General features: G+C 46.7%; 2 protein-coding genes across 8 annotated transcripts in view; one reads left to right on the top strand and one right to left on the bottom strand.

The window, feature by feature from the left end:
* The window catches only part of LOC119978050 (uncharacterized protein C7orf50), a 431,834-nt gene that overhangs the window by 328,180 nt on the left and 81,644 nt on the right, over positions 1 to 22,010 (top strand). The window lies entirely within an intron of this gene.
* The window catches only part of LOC119978047 (probable G-protein coupled receptor 146), a 102,272-nt gene that overhangs the window by 25,510 nt on the left and 54,752 nt on the right, over positions 1 to 22,010 (bottom strand). The window contains exon 1 of one of the 7 annotated variants that reach the window (XM_038819391.1): positions 4,016 to 4,146. The exons of 5 other annotated variants lie outside the window; for them this stretch is intronic. The gene's annotated coding sequence lies outside the window, so the exon portion shown is untranslated. Of the gene's footprint in view, positions 1 to 1,976; positions 2,004 to 4,015; positions 4,147 to 22,010 lie in introns of those variants that run through there. One more of the 7 variants, XM_038819392.1, reaches the window with a different exon arrangement.

The following is a 22,010-nucleotide window of genomic DNA, read 5'->3' as shown; positions in this document are numbered from 1 at the left end:
TGATAAAAGAGCTGTGAGCTTTTGCAGATGATCAAATCGTGTTCTTATTTTCAGTGAGCATAAGACATGACGGTGAACCTTAACCTCTCTGCAATCTGGTGGAGGTCAGTAAGGGAAGCACCTATAGTTGACATTGGCATTGCCAGTTGGCGTTCCAACAACGGGAGAAGCAATTTGTTGTGACCTAAGCACGCCAGCATAATTAACGCAGAAGTGTGCACCGTAGTCTTCCCAATTCCAAGGGTGTGAAGATGCTCAAAATCCTGCGTTAGATTTCAAACAAATCTGCAACACGGTGATGTTACACAGCAAGCTGAACAAACTGTTTTTGTTCTTTTTCCTTTTTGAGCGATAAAATTGCAGTTTTGGTCTTTCCTTGAACTCTTGGTATTTTTAGCCGCAGCTTAAATCAACCATATAATTAATCGCACGGATCAGTACAATATGCAGAACGTTTTGAGTGATAGAATTTAGAAGCGCAAAAACCATGCTGCCTGTGAAACCAGCATTGTGAGAATGTTTTATGCATTTCCAAATCACAAAGTTGATGTAACTTTTTTAATTTGTAAGCATATGTAACGGTTTCGCCTCAGGGAAGAGGCAAATCACTTAACTTTGTGGATCAGGAGATGATTTTAAAAATTTGTTCAGAAGATATGCCCATCCCTAATTATCCTTAAACTGAGCAGTTTGCTCGGCCATTTAAGAGTCAACCGCATTCCTGTGGGTCTCTGAATCGCATGTAGGCTAGCCTGGTAAGGATGACAGATTTCCAGGTGGGATTTTAACGACATGGTCATCGTTAAACTTTTAATTCTGGATTTTTATTGAATTTAAATTTCACCATCTACCATGGTGGGACTCGAACCCGGGTCCCCTGGGTCTCTGGATTAATAATAAACTTTATTAATGTTACAAGTAGGCTTACATTAACACAACAATGAAGTTACTGTGAAAATCCCCTAGTCGCCACACTCAGGCACCTGTTCGGGTGCAGTGAGGGAGAATTCAGAATGTCCAATTCGCTGAACAAGAACGTAGCACCCGGAGGAAACCCACGCAGACACGGGGAGAACGTGCAAACTTCGCACAGACAGTGATCCAAGCTGGGAATCGAACCCGGGTCCCCATGTGCTGTGAAGCAACAGTGCTAACCACTGTGCTACCGTGCCGACTAGTCCAGTGACAATACAACTATGCCACCTTCTCACCGAGTGAGAACCTTAACTACTTTTTATGTTTTTAATTCCTCTGTAGCCCTGGAACATGAAGGCCAGTTACATTGCCCCAACCCACCCTCCCTCTCCTCCCCTTAATAGTGCTGCCCTAATTTAGATTAGCTAACGTAGCACAAGACAATGAATTAAGCTTCGGTGTCTTGTGGTCTATCTAGTTTAGATCGATGCTAATCTTTACTGAGTTATTTCAGTCTACTGAGATGACAATAGAGTCATTAAAATCAACCTCACTGACTTGGACAGAGGCAGGATTATTATTCCGCAAGTAAATGAATATAATATTTAGGCTGGGTGTGGCTGTGAGGGCGTGCCTGAAGGAAACTTTAAATAAATGTTAGCAGAAAGGGCAGCACGGTGGCTCAGTGGTTAGCACTGCTGTCTAACAGTGCCGAAGACCCGCGTTCGATCCCGGCCCCGGGTCATTGTCTGTATGGAGTTTGCACATTCTCCCTGTGTCTGCTTGGGGCTCACCCATCCCCCACCACAACCCAAAAAGATGTGCAGGGTAGGTAGATTGGCCACGCTAAATTGCCCCTTAATTGGGAAAAAAGAATTGGGTGCTCTAAATTTTTTTTAAAAATGTCAAGAGAGACTGAGAGGGTAAAGGGTCCAGGAACGAGTGTTACTCCCTCACTGTCTACAAAGTAATGAATAGGGTCATCCTGACGTCGGCGTCTCACAGAGGGCACCAGCGCCATGAACTCTTGGTGAACAATATTTCCAGGTGCAACTTCCTACCTGCTCCATTCACAAGCAGCACCGCACCATCCACTTCCAGGAGGTCCAGCCTGCCATCTGTGGGAAAACACCACACCTTTCACCACAGTAGTTGCTTTTTAAAAAATTCTGTGGGGTGTGGGTGTCGCTGGAAAGGCCAATATTTATTGCCCTTTTCTAACTGAACGTCCTACTAGACCACTCATCATTACAGAGGGAAGTTAAGAGTCAACCACATGGCCACATCAGGTAAGGCTGGCGGACGTTCTTCTCTAAAGAGCGTTAGTAACCCAGTCGGGTTTTTAACAACGACCGCTGATAGTTTCATGGTCACCCATTACTGAAAATTCCAGGTTTTTTATTAATTGAATTTAAATTCCACCAGCTGCTGTAGTGGGATTTGAACGCCTTTCCCCCAGCTGGTGCACTGGGACTATGGATTACTAGTCCACTATTAACTCTATACCGCCATCTTTCCCTAATCCTCATACGCATTGTTTGGATTTGGGCATTACTGGTGCCCACTTGAGGTTTTTACACAGGATTTACAGCATAGAAACCAGTCAGTTGCCCCACCTGGTCAATGCCTGTGCTTACGTTCCACTCGAGCCTTCTCCCACTCTACTTCACGTCATGTTATGAGTGTAACCTTCTATTCCTTTCTCCCTCATGTACTTATCCAGCTTCCCCTTAAATATATCCATGCTATTTGATTCAACTACTCCACTTGGTAACAAGTTCCACATCCTCACCACTCTCTGATTAAGTAAATGCCTCCTGCATTCCTGAATTGATTTATTAAAAGCTATCTCATAGTTGCAGCCTCTAGTTTTGATCTCCCCCACAAGTGGCAACACCTTTCCGACACCTGCGCTATTGAACCCCTTTGTACTTTTAATGACCTCCGGTGATTCCTGCCAAAATCTGTGGCTGTGGCAATGTCAGGTGAGATTGGTGAAATATCAGAGGGTGCACAGTGTTTGAAGAAGTAGATTCGAGTGGGAAGAGGGTGGGGGATGCATTTAATATTTCCTGACGGATGTCTATTTCTTAAACCAGTACAGCCTCCTGTAAGATAGCAACCAGTTTGGTCTCCTCACTGCAGCGTCTGATGTCTCCTTAGTATCTCTTTCCGTTTTGCTGATCTCATTCAGCCAGCCCGAAGTAACTTGACTGAGCAACTTTCTATTTTGCATTGACTTCTGCAATGTAATGCTCTCAGTTTAGCTGAACCTCTCCTTCCCCTTGATTTCACCAAGAGATCTAAATAATCTGTTTGCTCAGTGACGCTGCAGCCCAAAGATAGATCTTGCTGCAATATTTTTAGTTTGCGTTTGGTATGTTAAGAAACATTTTTAGTCAGGTCAGTCATAGCTCAGTGAGAGAACACTTGCCCTCTGAACCAGGAGGTTATAGGTTGAGGTCCCACTCCCGAGATTTGAAGATGTAATCCATAGTAAAACTAGCCGGAATTTATTGGCTGTTCATGCCAGCAGGTTCCTCCGGTCCCACCGACCGCGCACCCCTGCCGCGGGTTTCCCGGCGATGAGGGGTGCATTCAATGGGAAATCCCATTGACAGTGATGGGACCAGAATATTCTGCCGATGGGCTGCCTCTGCCACCGAAAAACACGCAGAGGGTTGCCAGAAAATCCCACCCACTAACTGTGCGTCGCTGATGATGTGTTGCGCTCTAAGAGGTGCTGTCTTAACCTGAAGCCAGATCTATCTATTCAGAAAGATGTAAAAGAAACAAAGGCTTATTTGAAGAAGAGCCAAGGAGATTCCTCCTGCTCCATCAAGTCCTGGCCAACAGATCTGTTAGGAGACTAGACCAGCACCAATTTTTGTTAGGCTACCGGCCGAGGAACACCAAACAATTTGTAAAACTGTGAGGAAAGGATACTTCACCCCGGGAGTGATGACTGGGACCAATGGGTATCTTTTATGTTTAAACAAACTTTAATTTAAACACAAAATTAACCCCATTAACATCAAATATATGGCTTTACAATTAGCAGTTAAACAGTTCTTAGATAAAAGGAAAAACTTTAACTCACTATCTGCACCTGCCTCTATATATATTCCAAGAAAGCAACCCAATACAGTTCAAAATCCACTCAGAAAGAAAGTTAGCAAACAGGGTTACTTGCTGTTCTCTGTGCAGACCTTTGGAGGGAGACCCTTTCAGGAACAACCTGAAAATCTTTCTGTTGTGTCAGACTCAAATCCTATAGCCAAACTGTCAAACGCACTGACAGACCTGACCCCTCCCACTAATTGCATCATCTGTCTCCCACTAAAATATCCCATGACCTACTTAGCTCGGACTAAACTCCATCCCTCATCACTGATCTAAACATCAGGGAACCTCCAAAAACATAAACAAGATTCCATTAGCCACCTCTGAAAACAAGGAAATTGTTAAAATCAATGAATACATCATCTTTATGACTCCTTAATGACAGCTTTAGCAGACATACTGCCTGTATGTATTTGAACCCAGGATTTTTAATAACGTAACAAAATATAACATATAACAATTTAATGCATTCATCACACATCACTAAAACCTTATCTGGTAACTAACGTATTACTGCTCGTGGAACCTTGCTCGGTGTAAATTGTTGCATTGCCTAACATACAAAGACAAATTTATTAATAATTGGAGCAACAACAAAGACTGAACATAGGCCTGGGTTCCTAAGCTGATAGTTCTGAGAGAAACTCAGACAGGTGGTTTCTAAGTTGTTGATGTTTTTCCTTGCGTGGATCCATCCTTTATGCTGCTGGATGATGTCAGACTTCTACACGATAATGAGACCAATGTTTTAAGGACTAATTTTGCTGCACAGACCTTTCGGAGTTCTGGGAAGGTGCTCCTGGCATCTAACGATGCCACTAGTGCAGCTTTCAGAACCCTTTATGTTACACAAAGCAACCTTTTCCTTGGTGCACGCTTAATCAGTAACCGTTCGGGGACAGAACAAGCCAGTGATTCGTAATCCACTTGCAAAACTTTGCTTCTAATTAGTGAACATATTAGCATGTGAGCAAAAGTAAGAATGAAGCCAAGCCAGTCAGCATTGTTTAGGAATTGCACAACCTATTCCCATTGCCCTCTTGCCTTAGTGTCAGGCCTGCGACCCCGTTGAGTCAAGGACTTCCACTCTGTTGCACCGAAAAAGATTCCTTTTGGGAAAGCCGTCTGCTTGATAACAAACTGTTAGTTCAATGACTTACCACCACCCTGTTACTGCCAAAAGGTAAATTCACTGCTGTTCCTAAACCAAATTTGAACACATGATAGCAGATATGAAGAACTTTGTTCAGATTAAAGTCATCAACCTTCTGGGATTCTCCCGGAGTCTCCGGAAATTAAAGACTAATGTCCAGGTCCTTCCTGCAAGCGACCCGGGAGAAAATCGCATGTTGGGTGAATGATGGTTGAGGCCGGGGCTGTGGGCGGGGTTTGATTGGACGTAGGCCGTGTGATGGGTCTCACAGGAATATGTCCAGCCAGAGTTGACAACCTTAAACCGTGAAAGAATCCTCCCCCACCCCCTTCCACCACCACCCTCAACCCTCTCTGCTTCCTCAGCTCACACCCTGATCACCAAGTGAACTTTTCAAACAGACAAGTGTTCACAGAAAATACAGTACTTTGGAAATAAAGTTTTTGCCTGACAATTAAGCTACTGTATTAGGCAAGCGAGGCTCTGACTACAGCCAAACAAGCACAGTAGAAGCTATCATTCCAACATTAACTTAGTCAGCCACTTTGGAGCCAATCATATTTTTTATCTGATCCAAAAGTATTTTCCTGTGGGCAGTGTGCGTATGTTTCCTGCAGTGTTTGCAGTGAAGAGTTCACATGATGTTGCACACAGGGCAGAATTCATTTCTGATTGAGCATGTTAATGGATAACCAGGTATTGTGGCCTTGTCAAAATGCTGGACCAAAATGCAATTTTTGTGCTCCTGATCTGAGTAAATAGTAAATTTGCTTATCCCAATCATTCCCTGGTAGATTTCGATACACTGGGCTTCTGGTTGGCTGATGTGACTTTGGCTGTTGCAAGTCAAATTGACCAAGTGTTGGGTCACATGATCACATATCTCCTATATGGCTTAGTGTCAATTTTTTGTTTGCTAAACACGCCTCTGAAATGTGGGACATTTTACCACATTAAAGACGCTATATAAATGCAAATATTTGTTGATCTCCATGCAGAGGAACAGACGCAATGTCATTATTAGCTCTCCAGAATCAAATGTAATGCTAGGGATTGTGAATAACGCTCACTGTTCAGCTGTGTGGCCATCGCAGAGCACTGAGGAGGAGCTTCTGCTGAATTTGGTTATTCTTGTCCGGTAGCATTCCATCTCGTCAGACAACAGTTTATGGTTCTATGGTCAATTCTATGTTAAATATCGCCTGGTCGGACAGCACGGCAGCATAGTGGTTAGCACTGCTGCCTCACGGCTCCAAGGTTCCAGGTTCGATCCCACCTCTGGGTCACTCCGTGTGGAGTTTGCACATTATCCCCGTAATTGCGTGGGTTTCGCCCCCACAATGCAAAAGATGTGCGGGGTAGGTGGATTTGCCACGCTAAATTGCCCCTTAATTATAAAAAATAAATTGGGCACTCTAAATTTTTTTGAAAACATCGCCTGCCGCAGCTCAGACCCCTACTCGGGCATGCAGTAGATGAAGGTGCTGGGGTTGAAAAGATTTAGGATTTGGTGGGACCTCTTCTCGGCCAGCTGAGCTTTCAGTTTCCGCTCAACTCTTCAAATATCTCTTCAGACAGTCAGCCTCCAGAAATCATGGTCAGGAGCAACCATCTCCTAGTGACTGTGTCCATGTCTGTCATTTTCATATCTTGCCTGCAGTGGAGATATGGACATCCAAAAGGTTGCGGCTCAGTGACCAGTTCACCCTATTGAAGGTCTTTGGGTGTACGACTGTAATCTATCTGGTGAATGTGGCCGGGCCAGCATAGACGTCGCTGGCTGAGTAATGAAGTGCATGTTATGTTAGGAAAGGAAAGAGTGTCCTCGGAGTACAAGCCTGGGCAAAATTTCGGGAGACCTCAGACTTACGAGCATCCGGGTCCCCTTGTGACTTCCTTGGTTGGGTCCAAAGGGTACTACATTTGCCTTGACAGAAATCTTTGAATCATCACTGGCTACAGGTGATGTTCCAGAGGGCTGGAGAAAAGCTAATGTTCTACATTTGTTTAAGAAGGGTAGCAAGGATAATCCAGGAAATTACAGGCCAGCGAGCCTTATATCAGTGATAGGGAAATTGTTGGAGAGGATTCTTCGAGACAGAATTTACGCCCATTTGGAAGCAAGCTGATATATTACAAGAGGCAGCCTGAGTTTTGTGAAGGGGATGTTGTGTCTCGCTAACTTGATCAAGTTTTTCGAGGAAGTGACAAAGATGATTGAAGAAGGTAGGGCAGTGGATTTTGTCCACATGGACTTCAGTAAGGCCTTTGACAAGATCCCTCATGGCAGACTGGTACACAAGGTGAAGTCACACGAGATCAGAGGTGAACTGGCAAGATGGACACAGAACTGGCTCGGTCAAAGAAGACAGAGAGAGGGTAGCAGTGGAAAGGGTGCTTCTCTGAATGGCGGACTGTGGCTAGTGGTGTTCCACAGGGATCAGTGCTGGGACCGATGCTGTTTGTGGTATATATAAATCATTTGGAGGAAATGCCAATACCTGGTCTGATTAATAAGTTTAAACGGGTCTGATTGTTAAGTGTAAAAGGTTTTAAGTTAGATGGGCAGTATGGTTGGCGCAGGCTTGGAGGGCCTGTGCTGTACTTTTCTTTTGTTTAGTTATTTGGCATCGCCCTGGTTGTAGGAGTTGCCGGAAAGATAACTAATTTAAAGATCAGTCTGCTTTTGGACTCCATTCAAGATTTTTTTGTCGTGGTTTACTTCTTTACCTCGGGAGTGGCTACTCACAAGGCAGCAGATTGCCTGAAACTGGGAGCTTTAGGGGCGGCACAGTGGCGCAATGGTTAACAATGCCGCTTCACGGCGCTGGGTTCAATTCCGACCCCGGGTCGCTATCTGAGTGTAGTTTGCACATTCTCCCTATGTGAGTTAGTCTCATCCCCGCAACCAAAAGATGTGCAGGGTAGGTGGACTGGCCATGCTAACATTGCCCCTTAATTGGACAAACGCTTTAAAAACTGGGAGCTTGGTTTGTGAAAGCTAGGGGGTGTCCTCATGTCAGTGGGCCTGCACATTGCATATCTGAGGGTCACACCTCCCCTGAGCTCTTCAGAAGCTTTAACCTGTGTCCACGAGAGACCCCATTTCTATGTGTTGACCACGAGAAGGCACAGCTGAGGACTTGCCGATGGAGAGGCTGTGTACTGACAGGGAGAGACTTTCACATTTGGCTCTCGTTTTCGCTTTGTTGCTGACCAGTGGGGTGGGCTGTAAATAAGAAACAAGCCAGCACAAAATCAAGCTGACTCTCTTCATCTACACACTAGACACATGCCTTTGGCCTGTTGGATACACTGGATTAGTGTTTACCATCTGGCCTCACTGGCTGAGGGAGCCAATTTGTATGCAACTTTGGGTCGTTATGTGTTGTTTCACTATAACTAGCCATTTTGTGTAGAACTAGAGTTCGCAACTCTGGTTGGATGTATTCCTGGAGGTTTCAGCATATGACCTCCTCCTTCTAAACATCCCACACCCACCCACCTAACCAACCCCCATTAGTCACCCAACACATTCTTTCTCACCACATGTCACCTTCCTAGGTCGATGGGTGTGTAAACAAACTCTTCATTATCTGATTGAGTGACAGTCAACAATCACCCAATCAGCTTTATCTTTTCCACATCACCAATGATTTTTTTTATAAAAGAAACAAAAAGTTATTATAATGCCATCATGATATGGGCACTTAAACCGCAGGGATAAAGCAGGGTAACGGGGCTGACTGGATTGTCCCACAGAAAGCTGGCATGGACTTGATGGGTCAAGTGGTCTCCTGTGCCTTTATAAATCTAGGACAATCCTGGAGGGTTAGCTACTCTACGTAGGATCCCTACAGTCAGCAGAGAGGGCATGAACCTGGGCTGAATTCAGACCCAAGTAACAGAAAGGAAGAGGGACTACTGTCCCCTCACACATAATCTTTTTTTTAAAAGTACGAGCAGCTGTAGTAGCAAATCTGTGTCGCTAAGATTTAAGATTTCTGGCTCCGGCCTGCTTTATTTATGAATGAATTATGTGCAAACACACACACACACACAGAAGGGCAAGTTATTACATAAGACCATTACACCCGTGCCCAGGAATTTATTTTCCCGGGTCTATGTTTTTCTCGGTATATGTTGCAACTGCTTCAACATCAACTGCTTGATTTACAGGAAAAGGATTGTGATCAGCACTGGTTACTCACTCTGTGGCGAGCACACTTGTCTGAGTCAGAATACTGTGTGGGTTCAAGATCCATGTCAAAGATTTGAGCACAAAGGCCACGTTGACATGCCAAGTGCGGTACTGAGGGTGGACTGCCTTGTCGGAGGTGCCATTTGTAATTGCAATCTTTAAATTAAGGCCATGTGGTCCTCTCAAATGGACATAAAAGGTCACATTACACTATTCTGAAGACGAACAAGGGTGTTATCCGTGATATAAAAGCAAATTACAGCCGATGCTGGAATCTGAAACAGAAAATGCTCGACAATCTCAGCAGGTCTGACTGCATCAGCAGAGAGAGAATCAGAGCCAAGGTTTCAAGTCATCCAGACACGAAACGTTACATCTGTTTCTCTCGCCACAGAGTTATCCCTGGTGTCCTGATCAAAATGTACCTGTCAATCAATGTAACGCAAACAGGTTATCTGGCCATTAGCACATTGCTGTTTGTGAGACTGACCAATTTGAATGTTGTGTTGTGGTAGTCATCACTTATGTATATATTGTATATATAGGATGTGTATAGGTGCTTTACGGTAAGGCCCTTTACTTACAGGTACGGGGTAGATCCCTGCCTGCTGGCTCCACCCAGTAGGCGGAGTATAAATATGTGTGCTCCCCGTACAGCAGCCATTTTGTCAGCTGCTGGAGGATGCCACACATCTCTGTGTAATAAAGCCTCGATTACATCCTACTCTCGTCTTTGCGTAATTGCTAGTGCATCAATTTATTACACTGAGGTTTTTCAGAGATGGACTTCCGCATCAAGCTGGATTGCCTGCAGCTGCATCCTCAAGCAGACAACGGCAAAAAGGACATCGAACATTGGCTAGCCTGTTTTGAAGCGTACATCGGGCCTTCGCCAGACACAATTGCAGAAGCGCAGAAGTTCCAGATCCTTTACACGCGGCTGAGTTCCAACATCTTTCCACTCGTCCAGGACGCGCCGACCTACGCAGAGGCCATGGCGGTACTGAAGGAAAACTACGCTCAGCGGACTAACAAAATCTACGCCAGGCACATCCTCTCCACACGGCGCCAACTTCCCAGTGAGTCGGTGGAAGATTTCTGGCGCACCCTGCTCGGCCTAGTTAGAGACTGTGACTGCCAGGCCGTTTTGGCCACGGAACACTCGAATTTGCTAATGAGAGACGCATTCATTACAGGCATAGGGTCTGACTACATCCCCCAGCACCTCTTAGAAGGGGCCACGCTCGACCTCGCAGAGACCAAAAAACTCCGCAGACGGCCGCCCCATCGTGGACTCGATCAGCGACCGCTCTCAGCCAACCAACCAACCCCGGGGGACCGAAATGCTACTTCTGTGGGCAGTCAAAACACCCCCGGCAGCACTGCCCGGCCAGGAGCGCCCTCTGCAAGGCCTGTGCCAAGAAGGGACATTTCGCTGCAGTGTGCCAGGCCCGCTCAATCGCCGCTATTGTCCCGGCACCCCCCACGTGCGGCCCGTGGGCGCCGCCATCTTACCCGACTTGGGGCCCCTGTCCGTCGGGCACCTCATCTGGCCGCTCATCGCCTGCAACCACCGACGACCAGCCGCGTCTCACCTCGGTCACGATCGACCAGTCTCGACCACACATCCTCGCGACTGCTTCAACTAAAGTGAAGGTCAATGGGCACGAGATCTCCTGCCTGCTGGATTCCAGGAGCACTGAGAGCTTTATTCACCCTGATATGGTAAGGCGCTGCTCCCTCGCGGTACACCCCACTAACCAGAGAATCTCCCTGGCCTCCGGATCCCACTCCGTGGTGATCCGGGGGTACTGTATCGCTACCCTCACTGTCCAGGGCATAGAGTTCAGCGGCTTCCGCCTCTACGTCCTCCCCAACCTCTGCGCTGCCTTGCTACTCGGCCTGGACTTCGAGTGCAACTTCCGGAGCCTAACCCTGAAATTCGGCGGGCCTCTTCCACTACCGTGTGCGGCCTCGTGACCCTTAAGGTCGACCCACCTTACCTTTTTGCAAACCTAACCCCAGATTGCAAATCTGTCGCCACCAGGAGAAGACGGTACAGCGCCCAGGACAGGTCCTTCATCATGTCTGAAGTCCAGCGGCTGCTTCGGGAAGGTATAATTGAGGCCAACAACAGCCCCTGGAGAGCCCAAGTGATAGTGGTCAAAACTGGGGAGAAAAACAGGATGGTCGTTGACTACAGTCAGACCATCAATCGGTACACGCAGCTCGATGCGTACCCCCTCCCACGCATATCTGATATGGTCAATCAGATTGCACAGTGCCGGGTCTTCTCGATAGTGGACCTGAAGTCTGCCTACCACCAGCTCCCCATCTGCAAGGCGGACCGCCCATACACTGCGTTCGAAGCAGACGGCTGCCTTTACCACTTTCTTAGGGTCCCCTTTGGCGTCACCAACGGGGTCTTGGTCTTCCAACGGGAGATGTACAGAATGGTTGACCGGTACGGACTGCGGGCCACTTTCCCGTACCTGGACAATGTCACTGTCTGTGGCCACGATCAGCAGGACCATGACCGTGCCAAATTTCTCCATACTGCCACTCTCCTCAACCTCACGTATAACAAGGAAAAGTGCGTGTTCAGCACGAACCGCTTAGCCATCCTCGGCTATGTGGTCCAGAACAGAGTTCTGGGGCCCGACCCCGATCGCATGTGCCCCCTCATGGAACTTCACCTCCCCCAATGCCCCATGCCCTCAAACAATGCCGGGGGTGCTTTTCGTATTACGCCCGGTGGGTCCCAAAATATGAGGACAAGGCCTGCCCACTCATTCAATCCACTGTTATTCCTCTGCCGGCCGAGGCTCACCAGGCCTTCAACCGTATCACGGCCGACATCGCCAAGGCCGTGATCCATGCGGTCGATGAGACGTTACCATTCCAAGTCGAGAGCGATGCATCAGACGTCGCTCTGGCCGCCACCCTCAACCAGGCAGGCAGACCCATGGCATTCTTTTCCCGCACCCTCCATGCCTCTGAAATTCGGCACTCCTCCGTCGAAAAGGAAACCCAAGCCAGCGTTGAAGCTGTGCGACATTGGAGGCATTACCTGGCCGGCAGGAGATTCACTCTCCTCACTGACCAATGGTCAGTTGCCTTCATGATTAACAACACACAGCGAGGCAAGATCAAAAACGATAAAATCTTGAGGTGCTCTCCACCGACAACTACGAGATTTTGTATCGCCCCGGTAAGCTCAACGAGCCCCCCGATGCCCTATCCCGAGGTACATGTGCCAGCGCACAAGTGGACCGACTCCGGACTCTGCACGGCAATCTCTGTCACCCAGGGATCACCCGTTTTTACCATTTCATCAAAGCCCACAACCTGCCCTACTCCATCGTGGAAGTCAGGGCTATCACCAGAGACTGCCAGGTTTGTGCGGAGTGTAAACCGCACTTCTACCGGCCAGACCTGGTGAAGGGCCCCTCCCCTCCACCGACTGCAACACGTACTTTCTCAGTGTGGTCAATGAATATTCCCGATTCCTCTTTGCCGTCCCATGCCCCGATATGACGTCTGCCACCGTCATCAAAGCCCTCAACACCATCTTCGCTCTGTTCAGCTTCCTCGCCTATGTACACAGCGATCGAGGATCCTCATTTATGAGCGATGAGCTGCGCCAGTTCCTGCTCAACAGGGGCATCGACTCGTGCATGACGACCAGCTACAACCCCAGAGGAAACGGGCAGGTGGAGCGGGAGAATGGTAGGGTCTGGAGAGCCGTCCAGCTGGCCCTACGGTCCAGAAATCTCCCGGCCTCCTGCTGGCAGGAGGTCCTCCCCGACGCATTTCACTCCATTTGGTCGCTCCTGTGCACCGCGACTAATGAAACCCCCCATGAACGTTTCTTTGCCTTCCTCAGGAAGTCCACCTCCAGGGTTTCGCTCCCAACATGGCTGGCAGCTCCAGGACCCATTCTCCTCTGTTGACACGTGCGACTCCACAAGGCGGACCCATTGGTTGAGAGGGTACAGCTACTTCACGCCAACCCGCAGTAGCGTACCTCGATGGCAAGACACAGTCTCCCTCAGGGACCGGGCACCATAGAACATAGAACAGTACAGCACAGAACAGGCCCTTTGGCCCTCGATGTTGTGCCGTGCAATGATCACCCTACTCAAACCCACGTATCCACCCTATACCCGTAACCCAACAATCCCCCCCATTAACCTTACACTACGGGCAATTTAGCATGGCCAATCCACCTAACCCGCACATCTTTGGACTGTGGGAGGAAACCGGAGCACCCGGAGGAAACCCACGCACACACGGGGAGGACGTGCAGACTCCACACAGACAGTGACCCAGCCGGGAATCGAACCTGGGACCCTGGAGCTGTGAAGCATTTATGCTAACCACCATGCTACCGTACTGCCCCGTTGGTTCAGTTGGTTCCACACCCCCCCTCCTCCCCGGCACCACCCTCTCTTCCCCCAGCGCACCCCATCGCAGCTCCCACTCCAGGACAATCCGTCCTCCCTTTGCTCCCACCCGGGGATGAAGAGGATGTCGACATGCTCCCGGAGTCACCGAAGACCAAGCCACCACCTGAGTTGCCACCAGCACTGCAGCGCTCTCGACGAGAGATCAACGCACCGGACCGCCTGAATTTGTAATATTATCTGTACTTTTAAACACAACTTTTTGTATATAGTTCTCCACCACCCCTGCTGGACTCATTTTTAACAGGGGGTGAATGTGGTAGTCACCACTAATGTATATATTATATATATAGGATGTATATATAGGTGCTTTACGGTAAGGCCCCTGTACTACAGGTACGGGGGTAGATCCCTGCCTGCTGGCTCCGCCCAGTAGGCGGAGTATAAATATGTGTGCTCCCCGTACAGCAGCCATTTCGTCAGCTGCTGTCGGAGGCCACACATCTCAGTGGAATAAAGCCTCGATTACATCCTACTCTTGTCTTTGTGTAATTGATAGTGCATCATGTGTGTCTTGCACTGTGGCAGTGACAGCACTTCAAAGGTACACCAGTGGCTGTAAAGTGCTTTGGGACAGTCTACGGTTGTGAAAAGCGCCATATAAATGCAAATCTTTGTTTTGTTTTTACTCACTAGCTGCAGTGCAGTTAGAGGATTCCAGTAACCAAGCCACTTTAACAGGTTCCTGCGACTCACTTAAAATGCTCATCGGAGCCTTAAGTGCTCATCTCAGTGACCCGAGGTAGTGGCTGGGCGAGTGGCATTCCACAAGCCATGTACCACAAGCTCTCATGGTCCCAGAACCTCAAATGCGTTACTCTAGCTATCCCGCTCTGTGTTGTGAGCAGGCAACATCGCCGGTACGATGGTAATATCACTATACCCACACTGCATTCCATTCATAAGGCACAGCCTGCATGCTATGTGACCCTGAGCATTTAGAATAAGGGGATCTCTGTGAGTGCAGCATCTGCACTGTATAAAGCCTGTTGTCAAAACTCTGCATGGATCATATTTCATATTAACTATAGCTCCAATTTAGCTCCTTGTTTGAATTATAGGGCCTCAACCTCCAGGTTTTGGCCAGAACAAAAGCAATTCTTGTCCCACTTGTTTTCGAACCGTAAGAAGCTCAGGGAGTTTTAAGAAGAGAGGGGTGGGGGAGAAATAAAAAAAGTTAAAAACCTGAGACAAAACAATTGCACATCCTCCAAGTGCAGAGTGGGACATAAAATAAGACCAGTTCACTCATCAGGTGCTTCTTGACTGATTAATTCTACTCTCAGCAACTGCTTCCATTCAACCAAGAAGGGATAGAGAGCGTAAACCATTCCTTTTTTCATCCATGTTAATAGTATTGTATATTGAATGATGGAAGATTTGTATTCTGAGGAAGAATAGGTCCACGTGACACTTTCTTTCCTCTCCCCACCTGGAAGCTGTAACCCAAAGAGTCTAGAGGTTCTGAAGGGCTTCCTGCTGTTCCAATGTTGTTGCATGGTAATCAGGCTGTAATAGCTGAGGTCCATCAAACTTCCCCTGTTGGTCCAGATATCTTAAGGGGTTTGGACATCGTAGTGGTTTTCTTGGTGGGGATCCCTTACATTATTGCTGGACCGTCATCAAAAGGCTACAAAAGAAAGTCTATCTGCGTTACAACGTTGCAGATTATCGGCCAGTTTGATAGGCGTGTTTAGAATTACTACAAGGTGGGAGAAGGCGAGACAGCAACTGACAGATTTCCGGGGTTGGGGGATTGGGAACTAATGACCATAGACACAAGACTAACTGAACTGTTACAAACCAGAGGGCAGGAGAAGCTTCCTCACGCGGAGAGTTGAGAGGCAGGGTAAGTGGTTGAGCGGAATTGATGTCAGCATGCAAGTTTAGGTTGGATAGACGGATGAAGGAAAAGGCTGTTGAAGAGATATGGGAAGAGAGTGAGTAATTACAATCAGACCTATTTGCTCACTTGGAGGGTAAATGTTGAAGTGGACTGGTTGGACCAAATGCCTTTTTCCCATATGTGATGATGATGCGGAGATGCCGGCGTTGGACTGGGGTGGGTACAGTAAGAAGTCTTACAACACCAGGTTAAAGTCCAACAGGTTTGTTTTGAATCACTAGCTTTCAGAGCACAGCTCCTTCCTCAGGTGATGTATGCTCCTATATGTGATGAGATTGAGCCAATGCTTACTCTATATCATCATTTTATTGAAATACTTTCTTCAAAATAGTTTCTCTTGGCTAAAGGTTCAGTATAGAGATTAGGAAGGTTGATTTTCTGGATGATTAGTAAAACACCGAGAATATAGGAGTTAAATTCTTGATGAAACTGGAACCCACGCTGTGTTTTCCTGATGGTGCAGCGGTGAAAAATTAAACCATAGAAGTTGTCTAACTGAGAAAAAGTAAAAATTAGGGGCAAAACCATTTCTCAATAATGGCTAGTTCTGAGGAAGGCTTCTGAAATTAGCAGTCACTTCATTCGAGATTTTTCATGAAGCGAATGGTGATGATTTTAGTTTCTAACTGTTCTGATTCCAAAGTGCAAGTGAATTAAGAATATTGTAATTTTGGGTGGGGCTTTATGACCCCGCTACTGCCAATGGGGTTTTCCAATCCCAGTGAAGTGAATGGACGTTTGGATGGCTGGCTGGATTTTCCAACCCCCCACCCGTCCCACTTTCCTCCCCTCCCCCTTCCCCAAGAGGTTTGTTGAATTGATGGGCTTTTTTTTTTAACCTTGCATCCTTTAGATCGGGGAGCTGTTGTGGTAAATGATCCAACCATGGATCATTTAATCCGCAATGATGTTACAATTTCCTTGCTATGTACCTGCCACAGAGTTACGTCTTGTCTAGTTCATAAGTAGCCTTTAATGATACGATAAGTGTTGTTTACTGCCAGCCAGTGTCTCTGGCATGAAAGATTAACTGTTACAACTTCTAATCAGGTTTTAACTGTTAGAAATGTTGAAAGTTTTGCATTGCTTTTACTTTTCCAAATGCTTTTTTTTCTCTCTCCAAATTCAATTTTTTCCCCCTCTTAATTTCTCTGTCTGTTTCAAGATTACGTTTAAGAACTCTATAATTCCTTCTCAGCCTTTATTTCACATTCCTTCAATCTGGTTAAGGAGGTAGGCACTTGGTTGCTCGATTAACTCAGGTCCCACCTACCCTAGTTTCCTTAATGTCGTTATCTGCTCACACTTTCAGCAACTTGTTACATAAGAATTTTTAAAATCTAAACTTGCATGGATAAGCCTAACTAACTACATGCCCAGCTATTGCAAATTATAGCCCACTATCTTTGTGGCAAGAAGATCTTTTTCGCTTCTCTGGTGACTGGAGATATTTTAACCAGGAAGGTCAGTTGATTTAGTTGATCCAGGGCAAGGGAAAAATAGGAGACGTTATAATTGTCCCCCGTGTCCCAATATTAGGCAGAGGAAAAAAAGATCATTCAGTATTCAGCTCCAACTGGCATGAGGATAAGATTAACCTTGATAATGGTGCCCTCTGCAAATGTCACTAACCCGTGAGTGGTAGAATGAGATAAGCGAGCATCACCAGAAAGGGATATCAGTTAGAAGTTGGTGCCTTCGGGTGAAGCTTATCAAGAAAAAGAAGACACTTTTTCTCATTGGGTGCTCCCTTCTGCTATCTGATGGTATCTGTTGCCAGTGTCGGGCACAGATTCATTGCAGTAGGGATGTTTCAGGCTCAAAAGTAGCCTGATTATTGTTACTGAATATCATCAGTGAATATTCAGCATTTGTTGGACTTGTTTTAGTTAGTGCATGCAATGTGTGGCGTTATTTGTGTCGATTTGTTTTCTCCTTGAGGATGAAGTGTCTGCTGCCCACATGGCTGCTGATTAAAACCAGATTGTTATTAATGCCTTGAATTTGCAAAGCATTGTTTTCAGTTACCCAGGGCATTATCACAGATGTGTACGTTGTGTTCCCTGTTCTGAGGGCTCAAGATGCCTTTGCAGACTGTGGTGAGTCAGAACCTGGCCAGTATTGGTGGAACAGTACCACAATTATCTATTGTACAAGCTCTACTTTCTAATGAGCCCGTTTATCTTTTCCTTTCACCGAGGCAGGGGCGTCTCCATTTAGTTTTCATTTCCCTGTGAAGCTTGGAACCTCAATATGCATCTTGTCTGCTTTCCTGTAACTTTCCCAACACTGAGAGGTTGCAGACATGTTTTTTCCTGGGATATCACTGTCCATGTGCTTTCACTCAGTGGCTTGTGTCCTAGGTTACGGTGCTACAAATATAGCAACAAACTCTGGGAGCGGCTGACACTCTAAGCAGCATCTCGTAATATCGTACAATCTGTTCATCTTGTTGCAGCGTTGTCTTTGCTCCCAACACTCTCGATTAGCGCTAGACACTAAACGCAACATCCAAATACAGAGTGTATGTGAAACCAACATCTGACTTTGTGGCTGTACAGCAGTGATTACGATCACGTGAGTCAAGGTTAAGGCAGAGCTAGATTAACTAACAGGGTGAGTGAAAGGTTATGGGGGGGGGGGGGGGGGCGCGGGTGTAGGCTGAAATGTGGGGTTAAGGTTACAATCAGATCAGCCATAATCTTATTGAATGGCGGGGCAGCCTCGCGGGCTGAGTGGCCTACTCCTCCTAATTCATCTCTCCCTGTGTTGCACATCAAAAATAGTGTATGGTGTCCAGCAATCATCTTCATAACAGTTAAAAAAACCAATGCTGACAAACCATATGCCTCAGGCTAACTTATTAATGATAGCACGGCAGGATGTAAATTTCTACAGGAGCAAGATAAGTTAGTAGGGTCCCAGGTTCGATTCCCGGCTGGGTCACTGTCTGTGTGGAGTCTGCACGTCCTCCCTGTGTGTGCGTGGGTTTCCTCCGGGTGCTCCGGTTTCCTCCCACAGTCCAAAGATGTGCGGGTTAGGTGGATTGGCCATGCTAAATTGCCCGTAGTGTAAGGTTAATGGGGGGATTGTTGGGTTACGGGTATACGGGTTACGTGGGTTTAAGTAGGGTGATCATTGCTCGGTACAACATCGAGGGCCGAAGGGCCTGTTCTGTGCTGTACTGTTCTATGTTCTATGTTCTAGTACCCGACTAACCACGATACTTTAAAATTATTTTGTGGACAAAGCGTTCTGAGGATACGGGGTCGACCATTTAGGATGGAGATGAGGACCCAGAGAGTGGTGAGCCTGTGGAATTAGTTACCTCAGGAAGTAGTTGAGGCCAAAACATTGTATGTTTTCAAGAAACAGTTAGATATGGCACTTAGAGTGAAGGGGATCACAGGATATGGGGGATGGTGGGATTAGGCTACCGAGTTGGATGATCAGCCATGATCATAATCTCGCTTTCTATTCAGACGAAATTTGAGATATTATTGTTTGAAATGGGACAGATCTTTTTTTTGTCACAAACCCTACTTTCCTCCTGCTGTTCCGCCCCCCCCCCCCCCCCCCCCCCCCCAACATCAGGGGCATAATGTGGTGTTTGGGTTCTGGTGCTCGGTGCTGTTGATATGGTGGGAACCTATTGCACCCGAGGAACGCTTTTGTGTCAGCTGTGATTCAGCGGCAGCACTCTTGCCTCTTGGTCAGAAGGTTGTGGGTTCAAGTCCCACTCCAGAGACTCGAGCATGCAAGTTACACTGCCGGTCCAAGTTAATTACTGATAATAATCTTTCACTCAAGAATTTTATTGTTTTTTAACTTTTAAAAATTGCTTTGGGCAACCAAGCAAGGTTGTTGAGATTGGGTCTAGCACAGCAGATGGAGAATCAATCGATCTTTCAATGTTCGCAGGCACATACACACACAGTCTGCACAAATTTAATTAGTGCATTAAACTTAATGCAGAATAGCTTCCTTCAACAAACCCATCAATTTATGTTGCCACCTTGAACGATTGCCTTCTGTTTGCTTAAGTATGCAGTACCCTTGAAATGAGAGGGGCCTCTCACAGCAGGTGAATTTGCTTCTTGTGGAAGGTGAGCAGTATTCAGTGCTCACCATTTACAACAGTTCCATGTATTTATATAGCCCCTGTGGCTTAGTAAAATGGAAATGTTATGAAGCAAAACATCAGGAGGTATTAGGACAGATGACCATAAGTTTGGCCAAAGAGGTAGATTTGAAAAAGTACCTCAAGAGGAGAGAGTGGTGGTGAGGTTTGGGAAGGAAACATCAGAGCCCAGGGCCTAAGCAGTTGAAGGTCTGGCTGCCAAAAGTGAAGGAATTAAAACTGAGAACACACAGGTCAGCATTGGAGGAGCACGGAGATCTTAGTGGATTGTGTTAACTATCTACGCAATGTTTAAGGTCCACAATTAAACTGTGGCTCAGTTGGTAGCCCTTCTGTGTCTGAGTCAGAAATCGTGGGTTCCAGTCCCACTCTGAGATTTGAACAGAAACTGACATTACAGTGCATTAATGAGGGAGTGCTGCACAGTCAACGGAGCCATCTTTCGGACGAGACATTAAACCGAGGCCCCGTAAGAGATTCCAAGGCATTATTCTGAAGAAGAGCAGCAGATTTACCCTCAGTGTTCTCTCCGAATGTTATCCCTCAATCAGCTCCACAAAACAAACCAAAACGCCTGGTGGTTATCACACTGTTGTTTGTAGGAGTTGCTGTGCTGAAGTGGGCTGCTGTATTTCCTTCATTTTAACAGTGATGGTTACAGTTCCAAAGTACTTCATAGGCTGTGAAAGAGGCTAGATAAATGCATTTTTTCCACAATTTGCAGGTTTTCCTTTCGCTGCCCCCTCCCACCAACTATGTACTGTAAGCACGTAAAGAACATAGAACATAACAGCGCAGTACAGGCCCTTCGGCCCTCGATGTTGCGCCGACCATGAAACCCCTCTAAAGCCCATTTATTCCCTTATCGTCCATATGTCTATCCAATGACCATTTAAGTGCAGAAGCATTACTTCCTTGAGTGATAATAGCCTTGTGAACTGAGCAAACTAGACTTTTTAAAACCTTGAAGGTCGGTAATGATGCGGCTTGAGTTAGCTATAATGATAGCACTGACTTAACAGAATAAGATTGTGTAATTAAATAGCAAAGCCTGATTGAATAGCTTGGCTATTGCTTTGTTTTCACTATGCAAAGAAGCTGTAATTCGCAGTAATAGGGTAACCATTGGAAGGCAGTGTGCAATGTGCTCAGTTGGCAGTTGAGGCAAAGATCCCGAAAAACTTGAACAATGATATGAGGACCTGGCCTGAGTGATTTTGTTTTCTGCATTGATGTAGAATTTAAAGGAGAGGGAGGAGTTTTTTTTTGTTAATTCCAATCCTCATTATCTGTTTTAGAAAAGCGACCAGGCTAGGTCTCAAAACCAAGACTGTAGAGTTAGAGTTAGTTGCTTATTTGAGGCGGTTTTGCAAAATTGTAGCACTTTTTGTTGGCAGTGTTGTGTCGACATAGCGTCAACAAGACTTTTATACTTCACTGTGAGATTTATTATGTTGCCAATGTGAATAGAGTGAGCAGGAGACCGATTATGGTTGGATAATTGTTCCTAAATGTCAGTATCTTCCGCCCCCCCCGCCATCCTGTTTCTACCTCTTAAAGGTGGCGTCCATTGTGGCTGGCGTGAACCTGTGATTGTTGCAGATGGGGGCCAAGATGGACATTTTGGTCAAGCCGAAGTGTTGGTTCCACGACTGGAGCATGGCTATTACCACTGGGCTTGTAGAGTGCTTGGCTGGCAGGGATGGGAATGTTGCTGTGGCAATAGCCTGGAGGAATGTTCCTCTGCAGGAACTTTCCATCCTTACCCATTCTGCTTCCGGCTCCCTTACCCATCCCCTCACTCTTTCTGCTGTGGCCGTTCCAGTGGTAGCATTGCAGGTTTGGGAGGGCCAGCTCTCCCATCCTTCTCTTTCTCTGTAGAACCCTTTTGGGGATCCTTGGGGTCTTGTCCCTTCTGCCCCCCTCCCCCCAACACACACACACAAACGCCATGATCATTTTGTCTATTGTGGTGAAAAAGGCTTGGGGATGTAGATCAATATGGATCATTGATTCTGCCTACACCTCCCGCTGCCTTGGGAAAGCAAGCAGCATAATCAAAGACCCCGGCCACCCGGTGTCTTCTCTCTTCCAACCTCTTACAT

This window comes from Scyliorhinus canicula, chromosome 15, assembly GCF_902713615.1.
Source record: "Scyliorhinus canicula chromosome 15, sScyCan1.1, whole genome shotgun sequence".
In the NCBI taxonomy this organism is placed as follows: Eukaryota; Metazoa; Chordata; class Chondrichthyes; order Carcharhiniformes; family Scyliorhinidae; genus Scyliorhinus; species Scyliorhinus canicula.
The sequence above is the reverse complement of the archived record's forward strand: the minus strand, read 5'-3'. Positions and strand labels throughout refer to the sequence as shown.